Genomic DNA, 16,929 nt, shown 5'->3' on the forward strand with positions numbered 1-16,929 from the left:
ACTGCTTCACATTTGTTTAAATGCCAGTTATGACGAGACATTGTTAACTTGGCAGAGCGATATTTGTAGCATCTTTCGTATGGTGTCTACCTTCCATTGCATAGCTTCTAATTTAGTGAAATGCCTTCTGCTTAGTTTACACATCATATTTCTGATTATCTCATGTCGTCCTGTTTTTTGTATATATTATATGCTCCTATCATGTGGTTGTCTAACATCAAAGTTCAATTTGTCTGTATCACGCGTCAATTTGTTCTGAAGTTGTAACATCCCAATTTTCAATTTGGATGTTATACTTAGGTCATCATATGCACATCATATTTTATTTGCATATTTGGTTGTGATCCTAGAAATCTTAAGCAACTCAAGGACCCAAGGAGAGATTTGGGGATTTCATAAATTTTCATATTTCAATTTTATCAAATTTGAAAAGAGGAACAATTTGATTTTAATATATTTTTTCTCTCCAATTATTTCCAATATTAAAACCAAAAGAGAGAAGATAATATGACTTCTTCAAAAGAGAGGAATATTGGAGTATAAATTTAAAATCAAATTTATATTTTGTTTGGATTTAGAAAAATATGTATTTTTGAAAATTGCATTTCTAGGCCAGAAAAATGTTCACTTTGTTCTAAATAATAGGTTTAGACGGTGAAAATTGTTTCTGGTAATTTTTAGAAAATTTTTATTTATTTTTTTGGATTTTTCTTCGGGCGGATTTTTTTTAAAAAAATCTTCTTCCCGCCCGACTGGGCCGAAGGCCCAGCCAGGCAGGCCGGCCTACGTCGCCCGCCACCTCCCTCCCGCGCGATGAGTCCGCGCTGCCGCCGGAGCTCGAGTCTGAGCCGGACTCCTCCCGGCGCCGCCCCCTCCCCAAGGCACCGCCCCCTCTCTCGCCCTTTATAAGCACCGGACCCCGCCCCCTCTCCCTCACCTCGCCCCTGTAGCTACCAAACCTCAAACAGTCTGATCTCTGTGCTCCGGTGTCATCCCTGGATCAGTAATGTTGACACCACACAGTACTCAAAGGATTTATAGTAGAGTAGCAATCACACACTTATTACATCGAGTGTCTCATAAGAGAACTTATTACAATAAATATGGCTTAAGGCCATCTAATAACGATAACAGCGGAAGGCTTGGAAGATAAGTGAGTCCATCAACTCCAACGGCATCACTGAGTATAGAACCATGACCTAAAAACTCCTTAATCATCGTTTGAAAGTCTGCAACATTAACGTTGCAGCCCGAAAACGGGTCAGCACATGGAATATGATGGCAAGGTAACACATAGAGAGTAATGGAATGAAACAGCTATACTATATGCATATTTGGCTGGTGGAAAGCTCTATGGTTACAGTTTTGCGTAAAGCCAATTTTTCCCTACTTCAAAGGAATAAATTTATTTAACTATCATGGTAGTTGTTAAACATTGAGAATGGTTGACAGCATTCTCAATCCCAATTAAGCATCATCATTAAACAAAACCCAACAGAATTAACTTTAGAGTAACATGTTGAGATTCACATGATAATCCAGGTACTAGATACTCAAGATGTCCATAACCGGGGACACGGCTAACCATGATTAGTTTATTACACTCTGCAGAGGTTTGCGCACTTTTCTCCACAAGACTCGATCGCCTCCGTTTGGTTTCTCGCACTACATGGTGTCTGAGAAGACGGATGACCGAGACATAGTCTTTCAGAAGCGCTCGCACCTTACGATCGGGTAGACAGTACCACCTACATCCCCTACATTTGCTAGTCTACCACTGTAAGAGTTCGCATGACTTAGTCAACTATGCTAGAGCCCATAATAGCTTGTGGCTGCACACGGAAGTTTCTAGTATGAATAGTCTCATGATCCCTTTAAGCCTGGGTGGCGGTCCAAAAGAAAACAGGCAAGTCCTGGACCCAGGTGCCTCAATCCACCCAGATGTGTGTTTAAGTTGCCACCTTAGATAAACCATTAATTAACAATCTCACATCTGTCATGGATATCACTCACCCAATCCACGTCTACTAGCATAGCATGGCATAATAAGCAAACGTAGAAGTAACTCCCAAAGGTTTGATAATAACAGGTAATAGGTACTACCTCATCTACTTCCCATCCCACAATTTAATTAGATCCTAATCATGCAATGTGTGAGGATTGATCTAATGCAATAAAACTGGGTAGTAGAAAAGTATGATCAAAGTGTTACTTGCCTTGCTGATGATCCGCGAAACCTAACGATTCGAAGTAACAGGCGGCGCACTCCGGGTATTCTATCGCAGACAAACAAACAATCATACAATAAATACTCATCTAATGCACAGGTAAAACTCAAATAAGAGATCTAACCAGAAAGTTCAACTTAAGAACTCCGGTTGGCAAAAAGAATCAAATCGAACGAAGCAACGAAAGTCAAACGGCGAAAGAAAACAACTTCGTTCTAGTAATCTGGATCTAGGGCAAATTTTTACAGTAGCAAAATCTTGTTTAAGTTGGTTAAACGGATAGAGGGTTTCGAGACGAAACTCTAGGCGCTTGAATCGCCTGATTTCGATAAATGAGCGAAAAGTTATACTAAAACGAAAATCGGATCAGGAATCGTGATCAGAAAAATCGTGGATTTAATCCGAGAAAAAGAAAAATGATGAACACTCGCTAGAACGAACGAACAGACGAACGCTCGCTAAAAAAATAAACCGGGAAAACATTAAAAAAACCGAAACTAAAAAAACCGACAAAAAACCGATCTCTTTTAAAAAAACGTTGGCACGGAAGTCGAGGCGGCGGCGAACCTCGGCTGCGGAACCCGGCGGGCGGCGGCGGCGAGGCGGCGCGGCGGCAGTGGCAGGCGGCGCGGGTGGCGCCGGCGAGCGGCGGCGGCGCGGGGCTCGAGGGCGGGCGGGGCTGGCGGCTAGGGTTTCTCCTGGGGGGGCTGGGCCGGCTTATATTGCCTAGTCGGGCCGGAGTCCTAGTTGGACACGGCCCGTTAGGTCGGTTCTTTTTTTTAAATTATTCCGCTTGGAAGAAAAATAAAAAGAAATACTAAACGGACTTCAAAAATTCCGAAATAAATTTTTACGAGCTTCTAAAATCAAGCCGCACAAGGTGAACATTTATTTGGGACCTAAATGCAATTTTGAAAAACACACATATTTCCTAAATTCAAATAAAACACCGAAAAACTCCGAAATAAAATAAATAAAATCAAATGATCCTATTCTCAAAATTTGAGAAAACTCAAATATGAAAATAGCGAAATCCCCAACTCTCTCTCCGTGGGTCCTTGAGTTGCGTAGAATTTCTAGGATCAACCAAAATGCAAAATAAAATATGATATGCATTGATGATCTAATGTATAACATTCCAAATTGAAAATTTGGGATGTTACAAACCTACCCCCCTTAAGATGAATCTCGCCCTCGAGATTAAGGTTGGCTAGAAAATAGGTGAGGGTGGTCTTTGAGCAAGTCTTCCTCTCGTTCCCAGGTGGCTTCATCCTCTGTGTGGTGGCTCCACTGAACTTTGCAAAACTTGATAACCTTGTTGCGGGTAACTCGGCTGGCAAACTCGAGAATCTTAATTGGTTTCTCCTCGTAGGTCAAGTCGTTATCCAACTGAATAGTTTCCAATGGCACTGTGTCTCTCAATGGTATGTCAGCCATCTCAGCGTGACATTTCTTTAACTGAGAAACGTGGAACACATCATGAACTCCTGACAATCCTTCGGGCAATTCCAACTTGTAGGCCACTTCTCCCATACGCTCCAAAACTCGATATGGACCTACAAATCGTGGCGCTAACTTCCCTTTAACTCCAAAACGCTTTGTTCCCCGAAGTGGAGATACTCGAAGATAAGCTCTATCCCCAACTTCGTAAACTGTCTCCTTGCGTTTAGAATCTGCATAACTTTTCTGCCTGGACTGGGCTACCTTGAGCCTATCGCGAATCAACTTCACCTTCTGTTCAGACTCTTTAATCAAGTTAGGACCAAGCAACTGGCGGTCTCCAACTTCGTCCCACGACAGCGGTGTCCTGCACCTCCTTCCGTACAAAGCTTCGAAAGGGGCCATCTTTAAACTGGTTTGGCAACTGTTGTTGTAAGGGAACTCTACATATGGCAAATTATCGTCCCAACTAGATCCATAATCTAGCGCACAAGCTCTCAGCATATCCTCCAAAATCTGATTGATTCTCTCGGTCTGTCCATCTGTCTATGGATGAAAAGCTGTACTGAATTCTAGCCTGGTACCCAAAGTTTCATGCAACTGCTTCCAGAACTTTGAGGTAAACTGGGTTCCTCTATCTGATACGATACTCCTTGGAACTCCATGCAAACATACGATCCTGTTCATGTATATCTTTGCCAACTTAGCACTGGTGTTAGTGGTCTTTACTGGGATGAAATGAGCTACTTTAATCAATCGATCGACTACAACCCAAATCGAGTCATAGCCTGAATGAGTCTTGGGTAATCCCGTGATAAAATCCATGCCTAGCTTATCCCACTTCCATTCGGGTATCGGCAATGGTTGTAACAATCCTGCTGGCTTCTGATGCTCTGCCTTTACTCTCTGACATACATCACAAACTGCTACATACTCCGCAATATCCTTCTTCATTCCGGTCCACCAGAAAATATCCTTCAAATCCAAATACATCTTGGTATTACCTGGGTGAATTGAATACGGTGAATCGTGTGCCTCTTGCAAAATCAACTTCTTGATCTCCGGGTCATTGGGCACATAAACGCGGTCTTCAAACCATAGGGTGTCGTGCTCATCCTCACGAAACCCTTTAGCTTTTCCTTTGCTCAGTTTCTCCTTTATAGCGGCAATCTCTTTGTCAGCTTCCTGAGCTTCCCTGATTTTATCCATCAAAGTTGATTGAATCTCCAATGCTGCTACATAGCCTCTCGGAACTATTTCCAAATATAGTTCACGAAGATTTTCTGCTAACTCCTTGGGTATTTATCCCGTCATTAATGTATTGACATGGCTCCTTAATGCGTCCGCTACTACATTAGCCTTTCCGGGATGATAATGCAATTTCATATCATAATACTTGATAAGCTCCAACCATCTCCTTTGCCTGAGATTTAACTCCTTCTGTGTGAAAATGTACTTCAAACTCTTGTGATCCGTGTACACCTCATTATGATTTCCAATGAGGAAATGTCTCCATGTTTTCAATGCATGCCTTACAGCTGCTAACTCCAAATCATGCGTGGCATAATTAAACTCATGGGGCTTCAGTTGTCTTGAGGCATATGAAACAACTCTCCCTTCCTGCATAAGCACTGCTCCAAGTCCACAGCCCCGCAGCCCCGCTCCGCCCCGCGCCACCATCCGCCGGAGCCGCCACCTCGCCGTTCACCGAAAACTGCCGGTTTTCACCGGTTTTAGGTATAAAACCTAGATCGGTTATTTTTAGGGTTTTGTTGATTTTTCTTTTTGGTTCAATGGTTTAGATCAGTTTTTATTTTTTTAGGGTTCCTAGTTAGCGAACGTTTTCTGTATAGTTCGTTTTAGCGAATGTTAGTTAAGTCTTCATAGCGAACTTCCGTTCGATAGGTTTTTCTTTTTATTTTATTTTCAGCCAGGGACCTATCCGCGATTTCTTTTATCACAGATCCGTCCCTGATCTTCAAACCCTCGCAACTTTTTGCTCGTTTGTCCAAATCCAGTGAAACCAATGCCAAAATCTTATCTTGTTGCCCTCTTTCCAGTTAATCAACTTGAACATGGTTTTGAAAATTTAAAATTTGGTTTCAAGCAGATTTGAATTCGAACTTCGTTTGATCGTAGTTTGAGTTTCGTAGCTCCGATTTGATTACTTCTCTTGCAAATCGAAGCTCTTCAGTTGAACTTTCAGTTTGGATCTTCTCATTTGAGTTTTACCCTTGCATCCATTGTTTGAGTGCTTATGTATGCTATTGTTTATTTACGATAGAGTTTCCAGAGTGCCAAGCGTGCTACTACGAGTCACTAGGGTCTTCAGATCGTCAGCAAGGCAAGTAACACTTTTATCATACCCTTTATTACCCAGTTTTATGCATTAGTTCATTCCTCAAACACTGCATGGTTAGGACTTGGATACTTGTGGGTACTGGGAAGTAGTGATGAGGTAGTACCTATTGTCTTTATTTCAAACCCTGGGAGTTACTTCTACGTTATGCTTATACTGCTATGCTATGCTATGCTCGTAGACATGGTTTGGTTTGAGTGATCCATGACAGATGTGAGAGTTTTAATTAATGGTTAAACTTAAGGTGGCTACTTTAATACACATCTAGGTGGATTGGTTGAGGCACCCTAGAGCACCCAGTGGTTGTCTGGGCACCTGGAGCAATCCAGTGTTGTCCTGGGATATCCCGGAGTACCCGTGTGATCATCCCACGGTTTGCCACCCAGGCTCAAAGGGGTCATAAGATTATTCATGCTGGAAACTTCTGTGTGCAGCCACAAGCCATTATGGGCTCTGGCATAGTTGAGTAAGTTGTGTGACCTCTTTTAGTGGTAGGCTAGCAGATGTAGGGGATGTAGGTGGTACTGTCTACCCAGAGTAAAGAGTTAATGCTTCTGAAAGACTGTGTCTCGGTCATCCATTTCTCAAACACCATGTAGTGCGAGAAATCCAATGGAGGAGATCGAGTCTTGTGGGGAAAAGTGCGCAAACCTCTGCAGAGTGTACAAACTAATCATGGTTAGATGTGTCCCCGGTTAGGGACATCTTAAGTATCTGGTACTTGAATTATTGATTTGATCTCATCACTCTATTTAATTAATTTCTTGGGTTGATGATTATTTAACTTGGAATTGAGTTGGAGGAACCTTCTCAATGTTTCCAACAAACTTTGTAGTTAAATAAAATCTATTCCTTTATCATAGGGAAAAACTAGCTTTCTGCAAAAACAACCATAGAGCCTCCACCAGCCAAATATGCATATAGTTATAGCTGTTACATGTTCATTTCTCTACAGTGTTATTTCGACAGCATATTCCGTGAGCTGACCTACACAGGCTGCAACGTATTATGTTGCGGAGTTTTCAAACAAAGAGTAAGGGGCGCTAGGACGATGTCTTGCACTCAGCTATGCCGTTGGAGTTGATGGATTCATTTACCTTTAGAGCTTCCGTTGTTATCTTCTTCAGATGGCCTTCAACCATATCATTGTAATAAGTTCTCTTTTGAGACATTCGATGTAATAAGTGTGTGATTGAACTCTGTTATAAATCCTTCAAGTACTGTGTGTGTCAACATTACCGATCCAGGGATGACACTTATACACAGAGATTTCACCATCTGAGGTTGGAACGCTACAAGATGGTAAAACAGCACAGTGACTGTAGCACGCGTCCACTAAGATAAGCCATAGGACACTCTTCTCTACTCATTTCTGACTCTTCTCCACTTTCCACTCTATAGATGGCGGACCCAAGGAACAAGTTTGCTCAATCGGATGAAGACACCCCTTTTGGATGATACTTGAAGGAAGCCACTAGATACCAGAGCATCAGAATACCAAGCTTCACCGGGACCTACACCGCCACTCTACCGGAAGAAGAGCACTGGACTATTCGAGTACATGTTCGAGGAAGGACATTCACACCAGTCACATAGCCCATAGAGTTTTCCTTTGATGCACCAACCTGGAGTCTAGGAAAGAGCATGGCAGCTCACATTGCCATGGGACGCATCGGCGAAGTTTACCACAAGGATCTTAAGGACACCATCTACCAGATATGTGGACACCGAGATGAGCAATGGGAGATGATTTGCACCAAGAGGGACAAGTCCATTGCAGCCTACATCTAGGAGTTGAACCAGCACATTCGTCGACCGGAGAACCAGATGTGCGCCAATATGATAGACCTAAAGAACATGGAGCTGGAAGAGGAACTCAAGTCTACACGCAATGGATATGAAGAGGAAATTACAGTACTACTGGAGAAAAATGAGGACCTGAAGAAGAAGCTAGGAGTATTCATGGGAGAACCTGCGCCAGGAGGTGACGACCATCCGAAGACTACATCATCATCGACGATACTGACTCCGACCCTGATAGTGATGATGATTAGAAGACGAAGCTAGAGCAGATATCATGGAGTCTTCTTCCGATCAAAATTTCTGGTCGACCACCATATTATCAGTAGTATTCCCACATGTATATAGTAGTAGTCTGAGTATTTTGTAACGGTGGCTAGATCGATTTTATGCCCTTGTTTGAATTGAGTGGTGTGATATGAATGTGTTTGTCTCATGTGCATGTGGGTAGTGATTTTCTCCTTAGACCTCACTCTATTCTAATATCTCCCCTCTAAACCTATCAGATGCCTCCGATTCGTGACCCCAGATTTGCCTTTCCATCGGAGCTCACCCAGTTGATCCAGTACAGAATGCCTTGATGTAGCTATTAGTCCAGAACCAAGGCAATAACAACAACAAAAACAACAATAACAACCCACCACCACCACCTCCAGTTAACAACTTAGCCCGTTTTCTAAGGTTGAATCTGCCGGTGTTTTCTAGTAGCACCGAACCGATAGTTGCTAATGACTGGCTCCGTAGGATTGGAAGGGAGCTGACCACCACAGGTTGCACAGATGCTGAGAAGGTGCGCTTTGCTGCACATCAATTAGATGGACCAGCAGCCTCATGGTGGGAAAATTACACAGCCCCTTTCCCCATAGCCAATGTCACATGGGATCAGTTTCAGCAAGCTTTCCGTACAGCCCATGTCTCAAGTGGAGGAATGAGTATGAAGAAGCGTGAGTTTCGCAACTTACGCCAGGGGAATCATACTATGGGGCAGTACGTGGATGAGTTTAGTAAGTTAGCTCGCTATGCCCCAGATGATGTGGCCACAGATGCCGCGAAGCAGGAGAAGTTTATGGAAGGGATGAATGATGAGCTGGGTATGCAGTTGATGGTGGCAACATTCAATAACTACCAGGATTTGGTAGATAGGGCCCTTATGATTGAAGGCAAGCAACAACCGATAGAGAGCCGCAAAAGGAAGTATGGACAATGCAAGTACAATTCTGGAGCACAGCAAAAGCCTCGTTTTACCCCGAACTCGGGAGGACACACTCATAACCATGGAGGCCATACCCATAATGGAGGGAGTTCGCATAACCCACAGTGGCCCTATGAATGGGAATGGGAATGGAGGAAGCAACGGACAAAACCGTTCCAACGCAGCAACACCCGCTACGAAGGATCTAAGTCACATTACTTGTTTCAAGGGCGGGAAGATTGGACACTACGCCACTGAATGTCCTGAAGCAAAGAATGGAAATGGCAATGGAAGCTCAGGGAAGAAGCCAAACCCTTTCATCAAAGGTCAGGTGAACCACTTCAACTTGGAGGAGGTTGAAGAACAACCTGATGCAGTGATCGGTAAGTTTTTGATTAAGTCATTTACCGCTGTCGTTCTTTTTGACACTGGTGCATCACATTCATACATATCAAGGGGATTTATGGACAAGTTTAAGTTGCCAACCCTAGCCCTTAGGTCACCCATGTTAGTAAGCTCGCCAGGAGCAGAGTATATGGCCAGCCGATGGTGTGATCGATTACCATTAACCATTGGTAGCCACATTTTCCCCCTCAAACCTAATAATTTTGGTGTCCCAAGGATTGGATATAATATTAGGCATGGATTCGTTATCAAAGTAGGGAGGAAACATCGACTGTGCTAATAAGTCAATTTTACTCACCACCCCGGAAGGAAAGAGGATCAAGTATGTATCCAGGCATGCGCCAAGGAGGACCCAAGTGAACTCTCTCTCGGGAGTTGTTCAGGAAGAAGGGCCTGTTGTGAAGGATTACCCGGATGTGTTTCCATAGAAATTACCAGGCATGCCACCCGATCGAGACATAGAGTTTTTGATAGAGCTGTTACCAGGCACCAAAGCAGTATCAAAGAGACCGTATCGGATGCCCGCAAATGATCTGGAGGAAATTAAGAAGAAGATAAAGGAGTTACTAGAGAAAGGTTATATCTGACCAAGTTCATCACCGTGGGGAGCCCCAGTGCTCTTAGTTGAGAAGAAGGATGGATCTTTGAGAATGGTTGTTGATTATCGGGTGTTGAATGAAGTGACGATCAACAATAAATACCCACTACCGATGATCAATTGATACGACCCACTGTAATAAAAACACTGAGGTTGTCGACATTTCATCTGAAGGCGATGTTGTCCGAAAATACGAAGCATCTACACCGGAGTATCTCCGGCCAAGTAATGTAGATGAGGATACACTAGTTAATACTTGCATGCACATTGATGCATCACACATAATTAGTATAGGCCAAAAGGAGAAACATGTCCAGGCTCAGGACAAGATGAGATTTACTTCAGGACTTGACATGCGTACAATGATGCAAGAAATAAAGAGAGAAAAACATGAGATGGAAGCCAGCCTAGAATGCTATTCTGTTCCAATTGTAGGAAAAATTCATTCGGTGCATGCAACCATGAATTATGGCTATTTACTTGGAGATATAAAAGGAGTTAAAGGAAGGTTTAAAGTAGGATTTATGTTGCTATTTTTACCACGCGAGAAAGATGTACGTGAAGGAGATGTACGTGGTCATCTATCTCTCAAGGACATGGGATGGGGTCCACCTACAGTGAAGATAAATACTTGGTGTTTGTTGCCGAGATGTAAAAGGCAACTAATTAAATATAGTATAGAGTCCAGAATAGATTATAGTCTTAGTTTCCTTTTGACTTGTGCGTTGCATGTAGGGATAGATTAGTTTTGAGTTGAATAAAAAAATACCAGAATACGCCTCACGGCGAGGGGCACTAAAGATACATTCTTGCGATTCCTAGGGTTTTGTTATTATTGTTCCTGTGTTGATCTCGTATCAATATTCGGTACAAGTCTACTCCTTTGGCTTCTTGCTATATCGTTTTGATCCAAAGGCTTTTCTTGTTCTTCGTTTGTTTGTCTTATTCTGCGACGGTTGCTGCTGTCATTCATTGCTGTCTCGCAAATACCGTGAAAGAACTGGCCGTGACTTGCACAATTTAGCAACTTGCTAGTCTGTGCTACATCAGGTGGTATTCAGAGCATCACGTTTTTCACGACACTATGGAGAAGATGGCGAGCGCATCGTTATTCAGTAAGTTAAGCGATGGATTTCAGTTTGAGGAGGAAGGCCGTTGGACTGGGCTTTTTCACACCCGTGTCGTGGTGTGAGAGAGAGATCATGTGCCATGATGATCGATCACATGAATTTGATCAACGCTGCAAGCATCAAGATGGTGGAAAAGTTGAATCTACCGGTGATAGCACATCCGCAACCATACTTGCTTCGTTGGGGTCATGAAGAGCTCACTGTGACGCACCAAACTAAGGTATCATTTTCGCTAGGTAATTATTTTTGTGAGGTTTTGTGCAATGTGATTCCGGCAAAGATGATTTTGTGTCACTTGTTATTGGGTGAGCCATGGTACAAAGATCTTGATGTGGCGTATGATCGCAAAACACACACATATACTGTCAAGAGGGGTAAGAAGTGCAACCTTGTGCCTACGGGTGAGGAGCGTTTTATTTCTTGGAGGAAAGAACATCTTGAGAAGATAAAAGAGCAAAAAGAAGAAAAGAAGAAGGTTGAAGCTACTGAAATTTCCATCGTCACCGTTCAGTATGTACATGAAAATATTGTTGAAGAGATTGAGTCGAAACCGAGGATGGTTTCCATTCAAGTGGAAGAAGATGATACGACCCGCTGTAATAAAAACACTGAGGTTGTCGATGTTACATCTGAAGCCGATGTTGTCTGAAAATACGAAGCATCTACACCGGAGTATCTCCGGCCAAGTAATGAAGATGAGGATACACTAGTTAATACTTGCATGCACGTTGATGCATCACACATAATTAATATAGGCCAAAAGGAGAAACATGTCCAGGCTCAGGACAAGATGAGATTTACTTCAGGACTTGACATGCATACAATGATGCAAGAAATAAAGAGAGAAAAACATGAGATGGAAGCCAGCCTAGAATGCTATTCTGTTCCAATTGTAGGCAAAATTCATTCGATGCATGCAACCATGAATTATGGCTATTTACTTGGAGATATAAAAGGAGTTAAAGGAAGTTTTAAAGTAGGATTTATGTTGCTATTTTTACCACGCAAGAAACATGTACGTGAAGGAGATGTACGTGGTCATCTATCTCTTAAGGACTTGGGATGGGGTCCACCTACAGTGAAGATAAATACACGGTATTTATTGCCGAGATGTAAAAGCCAACTAATTAAATATAGTATAGAGTCCAGAATAGATTATAGTCTTAGTTTCCTTTTGACTTGTGCTTTGCATGTAGGGATAGATTAGTTTTGAGTTGAATAGAAAAATACTAGAATACGCCTCACAGCGAGGGGCACCAAAGATACATTCTTGCGATTCCTAGGGTTTTGTTATTATTGTTCCTGTGTTGATCTCGTATCAATATTCGGTACAAGTCTACTCCTTTGGCTTCTTGCTATATCATTTTGATCCAAAGGCTTTTCTTGTTCTTCGTCTGTTTGTTTTATTCTGCGACGGTTGCTGCTGTCATTCATTGCTGTATCGCAAATACCGTGAAATATCGGGCCGTGACTCGCACAATTTAGCAACTTGCTAGTCTGTGCTACATCAGGTGGTATTCAGAGCATCACGTTTTTCACGACACTATGGAGAAGATGGCGAGCGCATCGTTATTCAGTAAGTTAAGCTATGGATTTCAGTTGGAGGAGGAAGGCTGTTGGACTGGGCTTTTTCACGCCCATGTGGTGGTGTGAGAGAGAGAGAGAGATCATGTGCCATGACGATCGATCACATGAATTTGATCAGCGCTGCAAGCATCGAGATGGTGGAAAAGTTGAATCTACCGTTGACAGCATATCCGCAACCATACTTTTTTCGTTGGGGTCATGAAGAGCTCACTGTGACGCACCAAACTAAGGTATCATTTTCGCTGGGTAATTATTTTTGTGAGGTTTTGTGCAACGTGATTCCGGCAACGATGATTTCGTGTCACTTGTTATTGGGTGAGCCATGGTACAAAGATCTTGATGTGGCGTATGATTGCAAAACACACACATATACTGTCAAGAGGGGTAAGAAGTGCAACCTTGTGCCTACGGGTGAGGAGCGTTTTATTTCTTGGAGGAAAGAACATCTTGAGAAGATAAAAGAGCAAAAAGAAGAAAAGAAGAAGGTTGAAGCTACTGAAATTTCCATCGTCACCGTTCAGTATGTACATGAAAATATTGTTGAAGAGATTGAGTCGAAACCGAGGACGGTTTCCATTCAAGTGGAAGAGGATGATACGACCCGCTGTAATAAAAACACTGAGGTTGTCGATGTTTCATCTGAAGCCGATGTTGTCCGAAAATACGAAGCATCTACACCGGAGTATCTCCGGCTAAGTAATGAAGATGAGGATACAGCAGTTAATACTTGCATGCACGTTGATGCATCACACATAATTAATATAGGCCAAAAGGAGAAACATGTCTAGGCTCAGGACAAGATGAGATTTACTTCAGGACTTGACATGCGTACAATGATGCAAGAAATAAAGAGAGAAAAACATGAGATGGAAGCCAGCCTATAATGATATTTTGTTCCATTTGTAGGTAAAATTCATTGGTGCATGCAACCAAGAATTATGGCTATTTACTTGGAGATATAAAAGGAGTTAAAGGAAGGTTTAAAGAAGGATTTATGTTCCTATTTTTACCACGCAAGAAACATGTACGTGAAGGAGATGTACGTGGTCATCTATCTCTCAAGGACTTGGGATGGGGTCCACCTACAGTGAAGATAAATACATGGCGTTTGTTGCCGAGATGTAAAAGGCAACTGATTAAATATAGTATAGAGTCCAGAATAGATTATAGTCTTAGTTTCCTTTTGACTTGTGCATTGAATGTAGGGATATATTAGTTTTGAGTTGAATAGAAAAATACCAAAATACGCCTCACGGCGAGGGGAACCAAAGATACGTTCTTGCGATTCCTAGGATTTTGTTGTTGTTGTTCCTCTGTTGATCTCGTATCAATATTCGTTACAAGTCTATTCCTTTGGCTTCTTGCTATATCGTTTTGATCCAAAGGCTTTTCTTCTTCGTCGTCTGTTTGTTTTATTCTGCGACGGTTGCTGCTGCCATTCATTGATGTCTCGCAAATACCATGAAAGATCGGGCCGTGACTCACACAATTTAGCAACTCGCTAGTCTGTGCTTCATCATCAATGATCAGTTTTACCAGTTTAAAGGAGCTAAAGTATTCTCCAAGATCGATCTCCAATCAGGATACCACCAGTTGAAGATCCAAGAACAGGATATACCAAAGACACCCTTACCACAAGGTATGGGCTATATGAGTACACGTCATGTCATTTGGATTGACTAATGCCCCTGCCTATTTTATGAGTATGATGAACAAGGTATTCATGGAATTTTTGGATAAGTTTGTTGTGGTATTCATTGACGATATTTTGGTGTACTCGAAGAATGAAGAGGAACACAAGGAACACTTGCGCTTGGTTATTGAGAAGCTAAGGGAACACCAGTTGTATGCCAAGTTTAGTAAGTGTGAGTTTTGATTGAAGGAAGTTGGATTTCTTGGACATGATATATTAGGAGAAGGTATAGTAGTAGACCCTACCAAGGTTCAGTCTATCACTGAGTGGTTGGCACCCACCTTAGTTGGAGAGATCCGTAGTTTTCTGGGACTCGCAGGATATTACAGGAGGTTCATTGAGAATTTCTCCAAGATTGCGAAACCCATGACAGAGTTGTTGAAGAAGGACAGCAAGTTCAAGTGGACCGAAGATTGTGAGGCCAGTTTTCAGGAGTTGAAGGAACGTTTGGTTATAGCCCGAGTGTTGATTCTTTCGGATATATGCAAGGATTTCCCAGTTTATTGCGACGCTTCTCTCTTGGGACTTGGAGGTTTACTTATGTAGGACAGAAGATTTGTTTCATATGACTCAAGGAAGCTTCGACCTCATGAGTTGAATTATGCCACACGTGATTTGGAGTTAGTAGCCATAGTACATGCACTCCAGGCCTGGAGACATTTTCTGATTGGAAATAGATGTGATGTGTACACGAATCACAAGAGTTTGAAGTACATTTTCACGCAGAAGGAGTTGAATCTCAGGCAGAGGAGATGGTTGGAGCTCATAAAGGATCACGATATGAAGTTGCATTATCATCCAGGAAAGGACAATGTCGTAGCAGATGCTTTGAGCCGCAAGAGTTATGCAAATACCCTCGTAAGCGGAGGATTACCGCAAGATTTAGTTGACAATCTCAAGGAACTTCGTTTGGAGATAGTTCCAAGAGGTTTTGTTGCAGCAATGGAGGTTCAGTCTACATTATTGGGAAAGATTCGAGAAGTTCAAAAGGATGATAAGAAAATTTCTGAGATTAAGGAGAAGATGAGCAAAGGAAAAGCCAAAGGTTTTCGTGAGGATGAGAACGAAACTTTATGGTTTGAGGATCGTGTATATGTGCCCAATAATGCGGAGATCAAGAAGTTAATACTTCAGGAATCTCATGACTCGCCATATTCGATTCACCCCGGAAACACCAAGATGTATTTGCATTTGAAGGAAAGTTTCTGGTGGATAGGTATAAAGAAGGATATTGCCGAGTATGTAGCAGTATGCCATGTATGTCAGAGAGTGAAGGCAGAACACCAGAAGCCAGCTAGATTATTACAGCCTATGCCGATACCCGATTGGAAGTGGGATAAACTTGGCATGGATTCCATCACCGGATTACCCAGGACCCGATCAGGATATGATTCTATCTGGGTAGTAGTTGATCGCTTGACCAAGGTAGCCAACTTTATCCCAGTGAAAACCACTTATACAAGAGCGAAGTTGGCCAAGATATACATGACCAGGAACGTATGTCTGCATGGAGTTCCGAGGACCATCATATCAGATAGAGGGACACAATTTACCTCGAAGTTTTGGAATCACCTGCACCAGATTTTGGGTACTAGGCTGGAGTTCAGCACAGCCTTTCATCCGTAGACAGATGGACAGACCAAGAGAGTCAATCAGATTCTGGAGGAAATGTTGAGAGCATGTGCGCTAGATTATGGATCTAGTTGGGATGAAAATTTACCTTACACAGAGTTCTCATACAATAACAGTTATCAGGCTAGTTTGAAGATGGCCCCTTTTGAAGCCGTGTATGGAAGGAGATGCAGGACACCGTTAATGTGGGATGAAGTCGGAGACCGTCAGTTGTTTGGACCAGATTTGATCAAAGAGTCCGAAGAGAAGGTAAACTTGATTCATGATAGACTGAAGGTAGCTCAGTCTGGGCAGAAGAGTTATGCCGATACTAAACGCAACGTGGTAGTCGATGAAGTTGGAGATAGAGCAATTCTTCGTGTGTCACTATTGCGAGGAGTTAAATGATTTGGAGTTAAGGGAAAGTTAGCTCCGAGATTTGTACGGCCATATCGAGTTCTGGAACATATGGGAGAGGTTGCCTACAAGTTGGAGTTACCCGAAGGATTGTCAGGAGTTCATGATGTGTTTCACGTTTCCTAGTTGAAGAAGTGCCATGCTGAGATAGCTGATATTCCTCTAAGAGATATAGTGCCCCTGGAAGCAATTCAGTTGGAGAGTGATCTAACATACGAGGAGAAACCCGTCAAAATTCTCGAGTTTGCCAGCCGAGTTACACGCAACAAGGTTATCAAGTTTTGCAAAGTTCAGTGGAGCCACCATACCGAGGATGAAGCCACCCGGGAAAGAGAAGAAGACCTACGGAAAGACCACCCACACCTATTCTCTAGCCAACCCGAATCTCGAGGCCGAGATTCATCTTAAGGGGGGTAGGTTTGTAACATCCCAATTTTCATTTTGGATGTTATACATAGGTCATCATATG

This window comes from Triticum urartu, chromosome 2A (genome assembly GCF_056163025.1).
Source record: "Triticum urartu cultivar PI428250 chromosome 2A, HENAU_Tu73, whole genome shotgun sequence".
Taxonomy (NCBI): domain Eukaryota; kingdom Viridiplantae; phylum Streptophyta; class Magnoliopsida; order Poales; family Poaceae; genus Triticum; species Triticum urartu.